Below are 20,649 nucleotides of genomic sequence, written 5' to 3' on the forward strand. Positions count from 1 at the left end.
GCCTCGGGCATGGATGTGTGTGCTGTCCTTATGTTAGTTAGGTTTAAGTAGGGGACTGATGACCTCAGTAGTTAAGTCCCATAGTTTTCAGAGCCATTTTTGAAAATTACATTTAACCGATCGACAACATCTTGCTGTGTCCGACCTGCTGACAGTAAAGCCTCTATTCTGACTCCATCGAAGTGTTGTAGGGCTCTACGTGGCATGTTACTGCAGTACAGACAAACTGAATGAATCTGTTGTTGATACTGGGCTGATCGTAGTGTGACGCTGCGGCAGCGGTATGTTTACGTGGCTGGGAAACGACCACAAAGCATCCAGAGTGAACTGTAAGTTCTTTCTGGAAGTGATTTACTGTTTTTGCACAAAATACTTATGTCGTTCGTAGGCAAAGTGGTTTCTCAGTCATCTGTGTAAATACCTGAATATAGCATAAACAGCAGTAGACGGCAGCGCAGATTTCTCATGAAATTGAAATATTTGTCCTGGTAAGGTCGCCATTTTTTTTATCTTTCGGAGGCCTCGGGTCTATGGGATCTGCGGTGGTAATTATAAACAATCACAGACTGCTTGTGAGAAAGGATATCGATGCCGTTGTGAATGGCTGTAGGTAGTAGCACACCGTGACGACACCTTCCATTTCTACCCCGTCGTCGGGATAGCCGAGGCTCAACAGAGGCGAAGGAGGCGGGCGGCAGAAGTCATCGGCAGCCGCCCCCACTATCCGTGCGATCGGTCAAAAGTAATCAAGCCCCGCGGGGATTGAGAGGGCGCGCAGAGGCCTCACAGAAGATCATAGAGAGAGCTGCCAGATCGAAGAGCTGTCAATATCGGAATGGGCCTTCCGCATTCGGTGACGAGGCGGTCGGGCCGGCAGGCATTTCGCCCGCTTCCTCGCGAGCCACGGGCCCGTCTGCAGAGGGCTGGCCGGGCCCTGCGCCGCCAGCCGGCTCACGTGTTCGCTCGCGTTCTCCGCACCGGCAATAATTAAGGCCAACAAAGACCTCCCTGTCGGCAGTAGTGCCGCGGAGGGCGAAAGATTGGCCTCGCAGGAGCAGATTCTCGGTGCTCTGCCGAAACGCTGTGTGCTGAGCTCAAGTCGGGAGAGGTAAAGGGAGGTGAGAGGCTCGCTATTGGATGTTCTGCATCTCAGCACTCCCCTCCCGTCCCCCCCCCCCCCCCCAACCTTCTGTGTCTCCCGCGTACCCCTCGCACTCGCGCGCTCTTTCTCTTGATAATCAGTGAAGCCGCGTCACCACAGCGCCAACGTCGGCGCTAGCGGAGGGATGTTAATTTGAAGCAGGGTTTCGATCTATCGAAAGGATCCGCTCGTTCGGAACGCGGAAAGAGTGAAAGGATGGCAGAAGGGAGAAAGGGGTGGGGCGGGGGCTGCCACGTTCTGGAGGGTACGGCTCGAGAGGCACACAGAGCAGAATTGGAAGGGTGGCGGGGGTGGAGGATATAGAGATGTTGCGACCGTTCGGCCAGCGAGAGCGGTGCAGGGGGGGGGGGGGGGGGGGGCAGGCGAAAGGATTGGCGGCGGAGGGAAGGACGACTAATTAGTTATCAAAGGGGTTTTCCTGGCGGCCGGGCTCCTCTCAGCCGCCTCTGACATGTATCCGTCCCGTCTCAGCTCAGCTGCCGGCGGCCTTCTGTGTGTGCCTCTGTCTATCCGTTCCGCTCCTCTCCCCGCCCCTTGTCCGGGCGGCTGGATTAAACGAATGAGCTTCTGCCGTGCGGGCGGGCGGGACAGTGATCACTCCCCGATGCACGGGGCTCCGTTCTTTCACAGCCCCCTCTTGTTTCCCGATATGGACTCCGCGGCACTGCGGCCCCCTGCACCATCGATTCTTCTGCGAGCCGGGAAGAAACTGCAGAGACAGTGCGGCCGATATATGGAGTCCCACTGACGAAAAGCTCGTGAACGGAATGATGTGAAGGGAACAAAGATTTAAATGTGATCAACGTTTATCTTGCATCTTTCTCAAGTTACGTCTTGAGGTTAGAGTCGCATCTTACATTCCAGAAGTAAACAATGTCTTTTGGTCATCATACCTACACTGACGAAAGGCCAGAGGGGGGGGGGGGGGGGGGAGGATACGGTGACAAGGAAGGAGGAACGGAGGGAGAGGGGGGGGGGGATAGTTGCGAAGGTCTTTTCTCCATTTACCTTCACACTATGTTAGTCCCGTAGTGCCTGCCAGCTGCACCGAACATGATCAAGAATCTGTACTGCGTCATGCACTACTGCAAAAATAGCGAATTCGCGTCGATGTGTGTTGTCGAGCTTTACCGAAAATCAGATGACAACAAAGTGCGAGTGTGGCGTGGTTATCAATAAAGAGTTCGGCTATCTACGGAAGTTTATGTTTGAAAATTAACTGACTACGTCGTTACGTCCTCTGAGAAATTCTCCCCATATGCGGAGCAAAACGCTAGGCGCAGACATATCTTTTAGACTGCGGCTTTATGTCCATAAAACCAATGTCAGCTCTCCCTTTCATTTTATCTGTCTTAGTTGTGTCGCGCAAATTTTCCGATGCGAAGTACACTACATAGGCTGAATAAATAGTGAAAAATACCTTAGATCCTATTCAATAACACCGGCCGCTGTGGCCGAGCGGTTATGGGCGCTTTAGTCTGGAACGGCGTTGCTGCTACGGTCGCAGGTTCGAGTCCTGCCTCGGGCATTGATGTGTGTGATGTCCTTAGGTTAGTTAGGTTTAAGTAGTTATAAGTCTAGGGAACTGGTGACATCAGATGTTAAGTCCCATAATGCTTAGAGCCATTTGAACCATTTGAACCAAATCAGGTAAGGTACTGGTGTGTCATTCGTGTCTTCCCGATGTGCGTGCGGTAAATGCAGAAACGTGAACGCTCTCATCCCCCATCTCAAACGTAATGCATAATTTACGCCAACTCGAGTGGCTGACACTCGACCACCTACCCCATAGTCCTGATCTTCCGAGTATCTTCACCCTGATGCGCGCGGAGGGTGATTGCCTCAATGTTCACGGAGATTTTGCCTCATTGGCATATTGGGCTCACATCTTATCATGTCGAATTCACGTGTCCACTCATTTAAAATGTTTGAAATCGTTTACACATTAAGTGGTATTTTATTATGTGAAGTATTATAGGTTTGATCGGGCTCGTCTTTAAGATGTTGATTATTCATTCAACATACATCTGCATGATCGATTTCGTATTACGCATTCCATCCTCAGATATATTTGCAAGGCCAATCATATTTATATTGTATGTCATTCAGCTGCCCCTATTTGTGGGTTTTATGCAACCCACAATGCATTCAGAAACCATGCTCGAAATTTTCATATTCTCCCGCTCGCTACGCACAAACTATTAGCCGTACATAGAAATAAACAGAACCTATTTGTAGGAAATTTAATGTAGCGCACTTAATTTTTTTGCTAGGATACGTTTTTGCTAAAGGCTTTTGCTTTATTCACGAAAAAAGCGTTCGAAGATCACTTTTGTACTTATCTTTGTCAATAAATCGAAAACTACGGCCTGTAGCGAAAACGTATCCTAGTGCAAAATTTAACTACATTACCTTTCATTTTAGTTTTTATGCAGCCCTAACAGTTTGCACGTAGGAGGCTAGAGAATATGTAAATCTTGTACGTGGCATTTTACGACGCGCGGATAGCACCACCCTGTAGATCCAATTAAATAGCGGTAACCACTGGCCTTGTGCCTTGCCTCTTCATCACACAGGAAAATCAAGTGTGTCTTACAACACACAAGAAATCGTAGAATGCACCAACGAGGAGGTTTAAAGAACAAAAAAAAGGGAGGGGGAAGGCGTATGAATCTGGCGGGCTGACAGACTCGGAGCTCGTGTCCCTCTAGTCTAGCAGGCTCGCTCCCAGGTCGAATAGCCAGCCGCCGCCCACCCACTTCGGCGGAGACGCTATATAGGCGGCGCTGGAGCGGCAGATTCCTCGGCCCGTCCTCCTGTCAGCCTGCAATGTAATTCCGAACGCTAATTATTCTCCCGGTTTCTGTTCGCAAAATCTGACAGCCGCCGCTCCACGGCAGCGCTCGCAGCGCCGGCTGCTGTAAGACGCGTCCCTAAGAAGCATTCGTTAATTACGCCCGTTTGTCACTGCCGCCAGTGTCGCACCGCACGGCGTCGCGTCTGCCCGGTCCGCCGGCAGATTTCTTTCCCCCGACTGCGCCGCATCTCGTCGCCGACTCCTCCGGCAGTCAATATGTTAATTAGTTTTTGCGATAGATCGTGAATATGGCAGTAATTGCAGCCTGAAAGACGCCCCGTCCTCCCCCGCTCGCTGTTCCGGAATTTCTCGTGGCGCGACAGGGGCGTCCCCCCCCCCCCCCCCCCCCCACACACCATTCGGCACATTCCACCCGGGCGCCGAAATTGTCGCCGGCGCAGCTGATTCCGCCCTCTAATTCGTGTCGCTCTGTCGCCGTAGCGTCGCTCTCTGCCGACATCCTACCGCTGCTCCCTCTCGCGCCGTAGCTGAATTATTTGTTGCACGATTCATTTCAGCTGTTACAGCACTTCGCTATCTCAAGGAGATTCCAATAGAATCCATCACGCTGTCTACGAATTCGTGAGAATCACTCAACACAGAGCGCAAACTAGTATTCGTCAAACAGGGTGAGTCACTAAATAAGTCGCAAACTGAAATAGAGACACCACAGCCGCTTGTCCAGCCTGATATTTATGTTCCTTTTCAACATACTCCCGTTATAAGCTTAAACGTTTATCCGATCGTTCGAAAATTCGTTAAGAGCTTGCAGCATAGAATTCTTGTGGCAGTGTTCACATGTAACGAGTGACCTCTCGGGATGCCAAGTTTATTTGGTTCCTCACATTGCTGCAACCCACAAGATCGATGCGTCCTGGAGGTAAGAAATAGTCCGAGACGGGGAAACAATGTGCCATCACTGGATAACCAGGGCGACCAGGAACTTTTTCTTTGTAAATTGTTCTTGTCTTTTGCTGAATTCTTTGTCCAATTCAACATAAATTTCGACGAAATACAGTTCTAACTATATTCCGAACGAATTTCGCTATGGACGTGCTTCGCGGACAGTCCCCCGGCTCACAAAAATTGCGTTGTTCTATTCGTGTACACAATAATAGCACTCTTGCCATCTTGGCCCGACTGCAGATCATTAATAATTAGTAATACTGTGTATCGGCTGCCTACTACGCAACTTGTGCTGCCACCTTCAAGATACGATGGACGTGAAATTTAAAACAACGCGCGGCAGTCTGGCGTTTGCGGCTTCCTGAAGATGGCAAATATACAGCCGATATATTATGTGATTGCGAGATGGTTAGTTTGAAAACCACGCGGATCATATCATTTCCCAATCCGAGCTACCTTCTATTTTCCTTTTGTAATAGAATTGATAGTGCTCGGCGATTCAGCCGGACTCCTAATTCGATGGAAATCAGTCATTTTTAATAGACATGCCTTACACTCTAATCTCATTAATCTGAAACCAACGTAAGTTCTTTTTCGTTTTCAACCTTCACAGTTACGTTCGAGGTAGGCAATTACAGGAAATTAGCCGAGAGGTCTAAGGCGCTGCAGATATGGACTGTACGGCTGATCCCGGCGCAAGGTCGAATCCTTCCTTGGGCATGGGTGTGTGTGTTTGTCCTTAAGATAATTTGGGTTAAGTAATGTGTAAGATTAGGGACTGATGACATTAGCAGTTAAGTCCCATAAGATTTCACACACATTTTGAACAATTACAGGAAACATGCGCGCGCGCGCTCGTACACACACACACACACACACACACACACACGCACATACACACACAGAGAGAGAGAGAGAGAGAGCTACTTCCCACTCCCTAGATATCACGTCGTTGACAAGATCTACTATTCTAACCGTCCCGCTTGCCTCCTACGTGCCCACTAACAGATACCTTACTGGCTTGTCCTAACGTAAACGTGTCAAGATTGCCTGAGTCACACCAATACGTGTGAGCCTGCTGCGTGTCTTGAGGAATCGAAGGCCGACGCGCTGAATGTAAACTGGCGGGCGAAACGAGCGTCAGCGCTGATCACGTAGCGTAACTCACCGTGTGTGTGTGTGTGTGTGTGTGTGTGTGTGTGTGTGCGCGCCTGCCTGCTGACGCTAGGCAGTGAGTCAGCGCGTCCCAATACCGCGGTGGCAGGCCGGAGGCCGCACTGCACGCGACCGTTCGTGATCTGCGCGACCGGCTGGCGACTAATGGCCGAGGCGAGGCGAGGCTGCCCGCCGCACAGTAACAGGTAACCCCCGTCGCGATAGCGGAATCTCCGCTCAGCTCTATCGCCACGTAGCTGTTTCCCCCGCGAGTGGACAGCATGACTCACGAACGCAATTCCAAACAACGACCTATGGACGGGCAAAATTAGCTCTCAAAGTTTGATGGGCAAACGCCTTCTTGTTTTAATTTGTAAACATTAACAGTAGGCAGCTCGTTAGAAATTAATCTAAAATACGATGCGATGGCAGGAAAGGGCTACCCCCATTAAAACTATGTGCCGGACCAGGATTCGAACTTTAACGGATGTCACGTGACGTCCGCAACAACCAAACTCAACGATTAAAAACAAGAAAGCGGAGGTTCGAGTCCTCCCTCGGGCATGGGTGAGTGTGTTTGTCCTTAGGATAATTTAGGTTAAGTAGTGTGTAAGCTTAGGGACTGATGACCTTAGCAGTTAAGTCCCATAAGATTTCACACACATTTGAACATTTGAACCGTCCACTGGCTGGCATTCCAGGTTTCACGGTGGGCGGCAGTAGGTGAAGGGGTCTTAAAAATATTTTTATTAGGTTTTCATAAATTTCTCAAACATGGCTCAAATGGCTCTGAGCAATGTGGGACTCAACACCTTAGGTCATCAGTCCCCTAGAACTTAGAACTACTTCAACCTAACTAACCTAAGGACGTCACACACATCCGCGCCCGAGGCAGGATTCGAACCTGCGACCGTAGCAGTCACGCGGTTCCGGACTGAAGCGCCTAGAACCGCTCGGTCACCCAGACCGGCTCATAAATTTATGACAGAGTATTTTGTAAGTGACTTGCAGCAATGGCTTATAAATTTTGTAAAGTATCTACTTCATAAATCACCATCACTGAGGAACCAGTGGCGACTAGAAAGTTTTACTACTAACAGAGATACAGAAGTAGGCGTTTGCTATGAAAGGTTAACTACCTCTGGCTCAGTCGCTCAGTTGGTAATAGCACTGACCGAAAAAGGTTAGGTTCTGGTTTCGGCTCACAGATTTAACCTGCCAGGAAGTTTCGAAGCTGCACACTCTCCGCTGCAGAGTGAAACGACATTCTGAAAGGGTGACCCACTTGTATTCTGTCGTCTCCCTTCATATCTGAGGTCGCGAACGCACCATTTTCTAATGGAGCTAGATTCAGCAAGAGTCTGTGTTAATCCTGTAAGTAGTGAAAATCATGTTCGCTCAGCTGGGAGATGGTGGCGTATAATTTCTGAAGAGTAAAGTGCACCGTAAGAACCTGTCCTTCCTGGAGTGAAGGCATGTTGTTGGTGAACCGCTAGTAGGAGGAGTATATCGAGCTACTCCGGGAGAACGGAAGGAAGGTTGGGGTTTAACTTCCCCTCTATGACGAGGCAATCGGAGCCGGAGCACGTACTCGTATTGCGGGATGACGGAGAAGGGAATCTGTCGTGTTTTTCTCGAGGAAACCACGCCGGAATTTGCATTAAGCGAGTTTAGAGAAGCCACGGAAGACCTCCTAACTATGGATGTCCCAACGGGGACTGGATTCCGACCTTCTTGAATGTGTCTCACGTAATTAGGCTACGTGGCAGCACTGACTCAGACACTGTCTCTTCCTCTTATTTTCATATCACCTACAATCAGAATCTGACACAATATTACACTAGAAAAGCATTGATCTACTCGAAACAGGTAAGCCGTTGATTCAGTACCTTGAGAGATGCTGTGTCACTGTTCACTATGTCCAACAAACACCAACGGAAATAAAGTCACAACTTTCTGACAAGAACTGACTAGGCACACAGAAAGGTGAAACAGGCTAACCAGTAACATTGTAACCAGTTCGAAGGATAGTTTGAACGCCATAGAACCTTATGACGTAAGGTCATTTTATGATGGAACTGCTGCCTTCTTTCAACCTGTGGACCAACCCACCCCGGCAGTTACATCCGGGAGAGACAGTTGAATATGCACAATAAAATTCTGAGTGCGTTGGGGTCTTTCATACTAAAGCAAAATTGCCGTAGGTAAAGGAGGTGTAAAGCGACAACAAGTAACCCTGGGCCCATCCACAGACTGAAAGCTCCAGTAGTTAATATAAGACAGAAACTGGCTGAAATTCTCAGACAGACGGCCTATAACAAAGACAAAGTTTGCAAAGAATACGTACGATCAGATGTTTCAGATACGCACTGTCAGGATGGTAAGGTATGGAGAAATTTTCGTTCAGTTTGTACTAGTGCACGGAGCACACGAGCGTGAGTGGTGTAGAAAAATATTCTGACTGCGTAAACAATAAAGCTCTTGGTTCATATCTCGCGAGTGCCAGCTGCTCGACGAGGGAGAAAGAGATTGGGAGGGGGAGCGGCGAAGCGCGGGACAGGGACGGCAGAGCGCCCTGGCTGCGAATTCGCGAGCGCGAGGCGCTGCCGTGGCGCGCGGTCAAGACGCGAGCGGCGCTCGGCGCGACCTCTGGTGTGTGCCCCGTGACTCAGGCGAGGCCCGCGTGAATCAGCGTCAGCTGAGCCGCCGGCCGCCCGGCTGACTTCACCGCTGCGCTGGCTGGCCTGTCGATACGCCTATCGACACTTCGACCCATTTGCGAACTGCGCAGAAAGACTCGTATGAGTCACAGCGTTACAACTGCAGTACGGCACCAATGATTTACTTCGCGGAATCTACTGGTTTCGCCTGACATGTGACGCGGGAATGGTAACTGGCCATATTTCATAACAACATTATGAGCTCTGTATGACAACTAGTGAGACTGTAACTCTGGAAGTTCGCGGTTCGATCCCCAGTTGCTCATACGATTGTCACCAATACCTCTTTCATTTCCGGTAATCATTAACGTGCAAAATGGCACGCACGCTGAGGTTCCATTTCCGCGGGAAACAGTAGGTGCAGTATAACTGGCTGGGTGAGCCAGTGCAACGAATTAAACACATAAATACCACCTGCAACAGGACCACGCGTAGTGAAGCACTGCGATGTTCACACCGCCCACTGTGCGGAGTAACAACATTGACTTCTCTCTCCCGTAATCTTTTAATTAATTTCTTGTATCTGGTTTGTCGGTAGGAAGTACAGTGTATAAGTTGTACACTGAAATGTATGTAAGCAATTTGTTGACAGAACTGGGCCAAAGTTCGCTTCAATCTTCAGTGAATGCACCGATATCTATGAAGAAATCGCGGAGAAACATGCCGAGAACTCACTAAACTGAAGCAGATAGATCTGCTGCAGCCAGTGGAACGAAGTTAATCCTACGATTAGTATCCCCGTGCAATCCAACAACACTAAGGATTATCTTTCAAATTGTAAAAAGGGACGGTGAAGAGTGGGGAATGCGAATGTTCGCTCGCCCGTTTGTGACCAAAGAAATCAGATGACGAGCCGGCCGTTGTGGCCAAGCACTTCTAGGCGCTACAGTCTGGAACCGCGCGACCGCTGCGGTCGCAGGTTCGAATCCTGCCTCGGGCATGGATGTGTGTGATGTCCTTAGGTTAGTTAGGTTTAAGTAGTTCTAAGTTCCATTTGAACCTTTTTTCTTTCAGATGACGAGCAGAAGGCAAATCGGATGGATAACAAAGGGCGCGAGTCGGTGCAAGCAATCGCGTATCCAGTCCTCATGGTTCAGTGCACATCTGTTTGCATCGTGTTTCGACAGATATCTAATTGAGTGCGACTTGCATTTTTCAGCCTGTTTCCAAAGTAAACCCCCGCCGATACTTCGTAGCACATGCTGAAATCGTCAATAGTGATTGACGGGAAATAATGGTATTTATGTTTGCGATACCAGTGACACGCACTTGTAATGGCAAGAAATCGTTCATTCGACCGAAATTCGTCAAGTTGCAGCGTATTGCGCGCAGTCTGAAAGGACGTGTCTGCGATACCCTCAGCTTATTTCGGTGGAGTTATTTGGTTCCATGCTGCAAATGCATTGTGAAACTGTAGTGTTACAATAAGTCTTTCTTTTTCCAATGTCCCATCGAGGACCGCCCGTAGCAATGGGGTTCTGGCTGAGGTGAAAAGAACTATCAAACGGCTCTGAGCACTGTGGGAGTTAACTGCTGAGGTCGTCAGTCCCCTAGAACTTAGAACAACTTAAACCTAACTAACCTAAGGACACCACACACATCCACGCCCGGGGCAGGATTCGAACCTGCGACCGTAGCGGTCGCGCGGTTCCAGGCTGTAGCGCCTAGAACCGCTCGGCACGCCGGCCGGCGGAAAGTACTACCACTGGAATCATCTGTGACCTTCCTGAAAGAACGATCTCGACATTGTCCTAAGGTAGTTTAGTAGTCCGAATGACTGAAGTAAACAGGAACTTTTGTTGATAATTCTTCCGGATTATATGGCCATCGTCGATGGAATTCTTCTATTCCTAACGTTTCGTCCAGTACTACGTTGGACATCGTCAGAGGTATGGCTGGTCCTGCTGAGTCCTGCCGACTGTAATATTGGACGAAACGTTAGGAATAGAAGAATTCCATGGACCACGTCCATATAAACCGGAAGAATTATCAACAACTCTACCATCCGGTCGTGAAAGCCTTCATTGTACGATTAAACAGGAACTGCCAGTCAGCGGACCGAACCAGTTTCTTCTGCAGCATGAATCTGTCGAGTTGAGCACAGTGTCGCTTGGTGTGAGCAACAAGTGTTACGGAAACGGAGGGCAATATCGAGAGCCTCCACGGCTCGCGGAGAGAACAATGGAGCCAGCGGCGATGGGAGCCGCGTGGGGGCGGCAGATAACGGCAGCGCGACCGGAGACCGGCAATCGCTGCGGGCGCCATATTTTTAGGGCGCCGGGCGTGGGCGGGGCGCGCTGATAAGCGACAAATCTCGGCTCTCGCGAGCACGTAGTCTGCAGGCGACACGCGCCGCCGGCGCCATCTGCCGCGCAACACTCGCATTCTCTCCACGAGCAAGACGGATGGGTGGCAGAGTGGCAAAGTTCTCTGATGTAAGAAAGCACTGGGGCGACGCAATAAAGGAAGGTGAGTAGTGGATAGGAAACATGTGTATGTGCACAGAAGACCGTATGCACGGAAAATTATAGAGGAGCGGTGAATGTCAAATGGCTGAGACTGACGAGCCGACGCAAAAATGTCACTTACATATGCAGAAGCAGAGAAGATGAAGATGTGTGTTCTCGATGCTACAAATGTGTCCTACTAGTCTGGGAGGCACATGAAGATGAAAACGTACCGGGTAATCAAGAAGTCAGTATAAATTTTAAAACTTAATAAACCACGAAATAATGTAGACAGAAAAGTAAAAATTAACACACATGCTTGGAATGACATGGGGTTTAGTTAGAACAAAAAAAAAAAAGTTCACAAAATGTCTGACAGGTGGGCGCGTTTGGTGATGATCGTGTGCTCAACCGCCACTTTCGTCAATCTTGGCCTCGCAGGTCCCAAGACCTCAGTCCGTGCGATTATTGGCTTTGGGGTTACCTAAAGTCGCAAGTGCATTGTGATCGACCTACATCTCTAGGGATGCTGAAAGACAACATCCGACGCCAATGCCTCACCAAAACTCCGGACATGCTTTACAGTGCTGTTCACAACATTATTCTTCGACTACAGCTATTGTTGAGGAATGATGGTGGACATATTGAGCATTTCCTGTAAAGAACATCATCTTTGCTTTGTCTTACTTTGTTATGCTAATTATTGCTATTCTCATCAGATGAAGCGCCATCTGTCGGGCATTTTTTGAACTTTTGTATTTTTTTGGTTCTAATAAAACCCCAAGTCATTCCAAGCATGTGTGTCAATGTGTTCCTCTCTATCTACATTATTCCGTGATTTATTCAGTTATCAAATTTATCCTGACTTTTTGATCACCCGGTATAACGCCTCTCAGACTTCAGTTACGCATAAACACTTCCATAAATCTTCCTGACAGATTAAAACTGTGTGCCGGACCGAGACTCGAACTCGGGACCTTTGCCTTTCGCGGGCATGAGCTCTACCATCTGAGCTACCCAAAGCACGATTCACGACCCGCCTTCACAGCCAGTTCCTCGTCTCCGCGAAAGGCAAAGGTTCGGCTCACAGTTTGAATCTGTCAGGAAGTTTCATATCAGCGCACACTGCGCTGCAGAGTGAAAATCTCATTCTGGAAACACTGCCAGGACGCAACAGGACCAACCATAAGTCTGAGGATGTCCAACGTAGTATTGGACGAAACGTTAGCAATAGAAGTATTCCATGGACCACGGCCATATAACCCGGAAGAATTATCAACAACAGTACCATCCGGTCGTGAAAGCCTTCAGTGTATCACTGCCATAAAATTGTACTAATCATGTGATCAGTATCTACAGAATAATTATAATCATATTGATTTTATATACTTTCTTGTAAGTTATCTTTACGTCTTGATCACTTGATAGCGGGTATGGAGGATGTTCAAAAATGTTCAAATGTGTGTGAAATCTTATGGGACCTAACTGCTCAGGTCATCAGTCCCTACGCTTACACACTACTTAACCTAAATTATCCTAAGGACAAACACACACACACATGCCCGAGGGAGGACTCGAACGTCCGACGGGACCAGCCGCACAGTCCATGGGTATGGAGGACGAAATCGGGTTGTGCTAAAAAGCCTAAAGATAAATGACAAACATTTCTGTTTAAAATGTGGAACGCGCACGTGTGTGTGTGTTTGTGTGTGTGTTTGTTCCCCCGCCTCCTCCCCCCTTTCTGCCTTCCACTGTGTGTGTGTATGGACTGGGGAAGTGCGTGACCGAGCTGGTGGCAGGGTGTGGGCGGAAACGTGGGACGTTAACCAGAGCAGACACCTCTGTCGGCGTCGGCGCACCCCCGCCCTCTCTCTCTCTCTCTCTCTCTCTCCCCGCGACAGCCCCATCGCCGCGGAAATTTTCCCCTCCCACCACGTCTCCCAGTATCACTTCCGGCGGCCGCGGGGCAGCTGATCACCGCCAGCCAGGCAACGCTCGCGGCGTCAAACAACGCACCGGGCCTCGCGTCACGTCACAAGAAAAGAACCGGCCGGACGGAGTCTTGTCGGCCGGCGCCTGCGAAAAACCGTCTCTAAGGGCTTGTCGTTCCCGCGGACGCCAAAGACTTGTCGGAACGGCGGCGTCGGACAACGGGTGCCAAAAAGCCCACCTCTACCCGCGGGCGACACCACCGCAGTTCCCCATTGTCTTGGCGGCGTTCCCTCTGCGAGCTGCGAAACCAGGAAGATGCTTATTAAATCCCTTTCCGCGCGCTCCCTCCTCCCCTCGCCGTCGTTCCATCTCTCTTCGCGCCGCGTCAAAGGCGCGGAAAAATCACTGCCAAGGCGTGGTTGCGCTGCCGGTTTGAGAGGCGACGGCGGAACTGCCTGCCAACCCTGCCCGACCCGGCGGCCTCGTACGGCTTCCCGTACGCACACCATTTTCTACAATCACGCGCGCACCTCCCAACGGCCAGCCCATACTGGGGTACTTGGGCGCGTATGTGTGTGTGTGTGTGTGTGTGTGTGTGTGTGTGTGCGTGTGTGTGTGTGTGTGTGTGTGTGTGTGTGTGTGTGTGTGTGTGTGTGTGTGTGTGTGTGTGCGTGCATCTCAACGACGTGTGAGTACCCAAGGCACCGGTGAATAGGCGTGTGGATGTCGACGTCGTTTCGTCCCCCTTCCCTCCTCATCAGGTTATGGTCATTCTACTCCCCCGCAGTCTTTTCCTTGGACATGCGAGAGCCCACGCGCGGCGCATTCTCACGCGTCACTGGCTGGTGGCAACGGCTATGTACAATACAAAGTGCCTGCCGCTTGCACAAAAACACACGCACACACACGTACGCACGTCTGAGCGTTCGCGCACATGACAACGCACTCCGCGGGGCACTGCTCTTTGCGGCTCCCGCCGGGAGTGTGATCCAAAATGCCTCCACCCCCCCCCCCCCCCCCCCCACCGCTCCCGTACGCAATACGCGACGACGAAACGGACAGGAAACGAGAGACAGGCGCGAACGGGGAAATAATATAATAAGGTCGATGAAAAGGGAGAGGCCGAAAAAGGACTGGGCTGGAAATAAGACTCGTTATTGGAGGCCCGGAGCGCGTCGGAAAAACTCCCGGCGAGTGTTTATTGTTTCGCGAAGGCGGGGGCGGAGACGCAGGTTTTATTCCTCGGCGGCGGCAGTTTTTACGGCTGCCGGTGTGTGGCGCTGCCACCGAGGACAGCGTGTGACTGCTCGCTGTGGTCCCGGCCGGGCCAACTACCCTCGCCCGGCCAGATAAATAAATATTTATAGCCGTCTGAATATTCAGCTGCCGGTGTCCCACCTTCCATTTGCTCCGCATCTCGAATTACGGAGCAGTCGGAGGCGATTCGTCTCGAATGAGGTCGAATACATCGGAGCGCCCCGATGACGTGAGACAGTGCCTGGTGGCTGTACACACTATGGCTTAGAAATGTCGCTAGGGCGAGAAAGGTTAGGCACAGGCAACATTCCCTGAAATGGTTCTTGCGAAATAAAGAGCCACAGGGAACTTCGGTGTAACCTCATCATAGCGACTTAATATGTCAGATTTCTTTAACGCCGTATCAACGAACACTGTCCCTCATAACGCTCTTATCTGAACAGCATGGCAGAAACACCCGTTCCCAGCAGAGCAAAATTTTTTCTGTCCCATTCCATCGTTCAGCCACATTCTCAAAGTCCTTCTCAGTAACAAGAACCCGTCTGTGGAATAATCTCACAAGTTATATCAGAAATATGAATGACATTTCCAGCGTCAGAAGACAGTTAATGAAGCATCTAATAAAGCAACAATATGGATTAACATTGTCCCTGTACGCGCTCGTTACCCTTGTACAGCCTCTTTCGCTGCCTGATCTTTCTCTTTTTCCATTATACTTCGCAGTATACTTACCAGTATATTTAAGCTTCCTTTCCCCAGGATTCTCTTTATCAGAAAACATTTACCTTGTATACCTATGAATTCTTTTTACGTCTGCCATTATCACTATTATTATTATTATTATTATTATTATTATTATTATTATTAGCGGCAATTGCTGCAATGTTATAAGTACTGCGAGAATTGAAAAAATGGTTCAAATGACTCTGAGCACTATGGGACTTAACATCTGAGGTCATCAGTCCCCTAGAACTTAGAACTACTTAAACCTAACTAACCTAAGGACAGCACACACATCCATGCCCGAGGCAGGATTCGAACCTGCGACCGTAGCGGTCGCGCGTTTCCAGACTGAAGCGTCTAGTACCGCTCGGCCACACCGGCCGGCTACTGCGAGAATTAACTTTATTAGTTCATAGTATTTATTTACATACATCTCCACTTCAGACACTCAGATCATTTTAAAGCTGTCTCTCATATTAAAAACTGTTATTTCTTAGGAACCTATGATTTTAAAAAGGAACCCATTTGTGAGACACTGGTCTGATGTATGAAAGGGAGGGTTTGGTGGCCCTAATCAGATCAGGTTAAATAAATGAATACTGAAGTTTCCTTACAATTGGAAAACTGATGACACTGGAAATATCGTAGGAGAGAACATTGTTACCACCGGGAGAAGATACTTTCTGCTCTAGCGACGTAGATGGTATCTTTTTAGTCATCTACAGCTTTTGATAAACTAATGCTTGAATGCAGCCAGTGCGAAGCGCTATTTTACGCAAACGACTTCTATCTTCACTCTATGATCGTTGAACAAGCTTCGGTCTTAGACGTCCATAGCAGAGCGTGAGGTGTAGCATCCGACACTCGTTCTGATTTAGTATGCATATAGCTTGCAACGATTACGTACGTACACTCCGGCAGGAACTTCGTATCTTTTTCACTTTTCGTCTTTCCCTTCTCCTTTTTTTATGTTTCCTCCTCCAGGCTTAAACACAGCGACACATAAATGTTTGTTTTCCCTCAGTACCCTCTACTTTTTTCGCCACGAGCAAAATTCGCAGAAGAATACCGTGTCAGAAGGGAAGTAACCGGCCGCAAATCTCTCCGCTGTACTGACGCGGTACAGCAAACTTAGCGCGTACGACGCGACCAGACCCGTCCGGTAGGAAGTTTACCAGCGCGCCAGAAAACGCAAAAAAATGGAGGGAGAGAGAGTGTGTGTGTATGTGTATCGTGTACACCGTGGCCGTTTGCGAGTACCAGCACTTGCCGAGAGCAGCTCCGTACTTAGGACGGGCCAGGAATAGACGGCGCGAGCACGGCGCGTCCAGACGGATCGTCCGCCCGCCTGCTACTGGCAGCGAAGCCCCTTTCCGTAACTAGAAACGCCGGATACGGCGATTAAAAACCGCTCGCCCCCAATTACAGAGCGCATATTTATTAGTGGATCCGTCGGCGTCGCACGGGGATCGCTTTCACTTGTTGATGACGGTGACGTCACGGAGCAGGCGGGCTCTCGTTGACGTCAAGAGGCGGCGGCGCGCCCGCGGCAGAGGAGGCAGAGAGCCGCGGTGTTCTGGCCGTGCGGACAAAGCGAGTCCTGACTGCGCCAAGTCGGGGCCCACGAACCGTAGTGGCCTCCGGCCGCGACACGTGCCGCAACGAAAGCAGCGAGTGCCACCTACGTGTTTGCCCTATCTTGTCACCTGCACGTCTGGGTATAAAATGCTTCACCTGCACCTTGTACATTCAGTTCCAGCCTGCTTAAGTTATGCGGACGATTCAAATTACACAAAGCAACAGGATAAAAAAAAATCCCTTTTTCGGAACATCGTAATTCCCATTCATTGCAATGTGTAAGATTGAATTTTGGCTCAAAAGTGCGTATAATCTTCGTCTCTAATGGTGCAAGCCGGTCGGTGTGGCCGTGCGGTTCTAGGCGCTACAGTCTGGAACCGCGCGACCGCTACGGTAGAAGGTTCGATTCCTGCCTCGGGCATGGATGTGTGTGATGTCCATAGGTTAGTTAGGTTTAAGTAGTTCTAAGTTCTGGGGAATGATGACCTCAGATGTTAACTCCCATAGTGCTCAGAGCCATTTGAACCATTTTTGATATTGAGGAACAACGACGTAACCACAGCCGGAGTGATAGTTCAAGATACAAAGGAATTAATGACATTAGCTGCTAATGGACATTGATTTAAATCAATGGAAAAAGTTAAAAATTTGTGCCAGACTGTTTTTTTTAAAAAAAATCTTGTTTTGTTCGTTTTAGTTCGTTGCATCTGCTCGGGGCGGACGTCGCATGACATCCGTTTCAGTTCGTCGTTGATCCATTAACTCAGTTTTTTTTTTTATTACAGAGGGCAGCTAACCCTCTGACCGAACACTCTGAGCTACCGTGCCGGCATTTTTGTTCTGTATTTTTCGCTGAATTTGTTCAGGGCGGACGTCCGATGACACCCGTTCAGTTTGTCCGTTCATCTGTTCGCTCAGTTTTTTTTTTTCTTATAAAGGGTAGGTAACGCTCTGACCGAACACGATGAGCTACTACCGTGCCGGCAGGGATTCGAACCCGGGCTTCCTGCATGGTAGGCAGATGCGCTGACCACTGCGCCACCCGGACGCTGGTCGTCGTAACTACACGGACTGATCGATTGCTCGTCCTCACCTTAATTATACAGGATGTTACAAAAAGTTACGGCCAAACTTTCAGGAAACATTCCTCACACACAAAGAAAGAAAATATGTTATGTGGACATGTGCCCGAAAACGCTTACTTTCCATGTAGCTCATTTTATTGATTCTCTTCAAATCACATTAATCATGGAATGGAAACACACAGCAACAGAACTTACCAGCGTGACTTCAAACACGAAATGTTCAAAATGTCCTCCGTTAGCGAGGATACATGCATCCACCCTCCGTCGCATGGAATCCCTGATGCGCTGATGGAGCCCTGGAGAATGGCTTATTGTATCACAGCCGTCCACAATACGAGCACGAAGAGTCTCTACATTTGGTACCGGGGTTGCGTAGACAAGAGCTTTCAAATGCCCCCACAAATGAAAGTCAAGAGGATCGAGGTCAGGAGAGCGTGGAGGCCATGGAATTGGTCCGCCTCTACCAATCCATCGGTCACCGAATCTGTTGTTGAGAAGCGTACGAAGACTTCGACTGAAATGTGCAGAAGCTCCATCGTGCATGAACCACATGTTGTGTCGTACTTGTAAAGGCACGTGTTCTAGCAGCACAGGTAGAGTATCCCGTATGAAACCATTATAACGTGCTCCATTGAGCGTAGGTGGACGAAACTAAAATGAGCTCTAACATGGAAATGAAGCGTTTCCGGACACATGTCCACATAACATCTTTTCTTTATTTCTGTGTGAGGAATGTTTCCTGAAAGTTTGGCCGTACCTTTTTGTATCACCCTGTATATGTGGTGTCTGTTCTTTCGGGCATACAGAAGTGATAAGTTGCCAGATGATACTGCGTTCACATACCTGGGGCAGTCGACAATTTCCCAACGGTTCTACTAATCCGCTACGTCAGAAAGCAGGCCGCTCGCTGAACACAAGTAACGCTTTGTCATTCCGGTGTCCTCATGGAGGTGCCAGAGCAGCAACTGGAGCAGTAAGCAAAACAAATGGGGGCGAGCAACAGAGGACGCACTCGTACGTTAATCGCGTTCCTTATGCGCATTCAGCGATTACACATTTCCTGCCCAGCTGTTTAATCAAGCCAGATAATGTCGCAATAATTGCTTCATCCGAAAGGAGCGGGCTGAGCGCCGCATCCGCCGGAAGCCGGCCAAGTGATCCGCGAATCGCAGGCCGCGCTGCGTGCGCCCGGCTGCCGATGGCCGACCGCTAAGTGGACCCGGTGGGTGCGGCACTCGGGTTGCTTAAACAGCGCGTACCGCACGGCCGCTTCGGCCGTCGCCGATCGCAATAAACAGACCGTAAATCTGCGTGATTTGTGACACTGCAGGAGGCCGGCGGTGCTTTCGACGTGACGCGACGCCGTAAAACGTTTCGCAACCGGGAGCTGGTTCGGCGTTTCGCAGGGAGACCCTCCCGTGGAGACGATCAGACGGAATTTTACTTTGTTCCGTCGTTGTAAACATCTGTCTTTTAATGGCGTTATTGCGCCAACTCACAACGCTCTTTATCAGCCACAATATTACGGTCCACCAGGGAAATAAAACTTCTGAGTTACTTGAACTTTTACCGGCCTGTCTGCTTCTCATTGTAAAAGAGGTTGCGTAAACAGCATGTGCTAGTTTGTCCTTATACTAACAGTAGAAGTGTATTGTAAATTCTAAGCGAAAAAGAAAGTATTTTCGTGGAGTATTTTGAAAATCATGAAACTGTCGTACTCCTCTTTAGGACAGCAAGTAATTCGGATCCGTATCGAGAAATGTGCCGGCAATCATGGTGTGAGGGCGAATTGAGAGCGGCAGACTACCAATGAAGCGAGGCCTTGAACGTTGTTCCCCGCAAACAGAGATGAGTGTCATCAAGCTGCATTCTGTTTATCTATCCTAGCTGGGGACGCGGAATTAACGCTTAATGATTCCTGGGAGATAGCCTGACAAGACCAACAAGTTACGTAAGGAGCAGCCCGATTGTTTTACTGCCGTTCTGAAGACGCAGTGCGCGAGGGCGTATCGTCACATGAGCAACCAGAACTAGCATTTGAGTGATATGTTGGGAGACTTTCTCTAGAAGAGTGGTACACGTCTTCAGTTATGAACACCAAGAAAGCAAAGCTCTGAGTGCGGTACCAGTTTCAATACAAACTGAAAAAAAAAGAAACACACATCATCCTATGTAACGGTACATCCCTAATGTCACTCAATGCAGTTTATAAAATGCGAATATGGACAAATGTCTCTACTTGCTATGAACGAAAAGAAAAGAGAAAGAGAAACAGTAAGTGAATAAAGTATACCTGGAGAATGCTAAGGAAGGATGAGGTTATACCTGTCACTAGACTGTCCAACCACATTAGTAAATTTGTATTCTAAACCGTGTGAACTTAATTAACCGTATGACGATCTTCTGGCAGCTTCCCACACTCTAACAAGAGAGATCCAAAGTTACGTGATACTGAAAGGCGTAAGGTTTTCTTGGAGTCCATGAGAACAGAAATAGACAAAACCACACACAGAATAAAGGAAGGACTCAAAAGGAATGAAGATAGGGTAGTCCGATGCCATAAGAAGAAAGTGAGTTCTTTTGTAATGCATTAACGATGAATAACAGGTCTCGCTAATTGCGTATACAAGAGTAATACAGAACTCCAATCAACAGATCGAAGAAAAAGAGAAAGACGTACGGGAAAGTGGTGTAACAGACGACATGACACAAAACAATGCTACATTTAAGTAATTTTATACAATCTCTTACAGTCTACCGGCAGAAGAAAACTAAAAAGCAAGAAAAGTGCTGTAAGTTGGAACAAACAACGTGAGAAGTTGAACAA

The 20,649-nt window shown here is 49.0% G+C and overlaps 1 protein-coding gene and 1 non-coding gene across 6 annotated transcripts in view; both read right to left on the reverse strand.

Moving 5' to 3' along the window:
- The window catches only part of LOC126284054 (homeobox protein cut), a 422,426-nt gene that overhangs the window by 225,193 nt on the left and 176,584 nt on the right, over positions 1-20,649 (reverse strand). The gene's annotated exons all lie outside the window — the stretch shown is intronic.
- Positions 17,714-17,787, reverse strand: Trnag-acc (transfer RNA glycine (anticodon ACC)). The gene has a single exon. It is a non-coding gene; the product is annotated as a tRNA-Gly (tRNA).

Source organism: Schistocerca gregaria, chromosome 8, assembly GCF_023897955.1.
Source record: "Schistocerca gregaria isolate iqSchGreg1 chromosome 8, iqSchGreg1.2, whole genome shotgun sequence".
NCBI classification, from domain to species: Eukaryota; Metazoa; Arthropoda; class Insecta; order Orthoptera; family Acrididae; genus Schistocerca; species Schistocerca gregaria.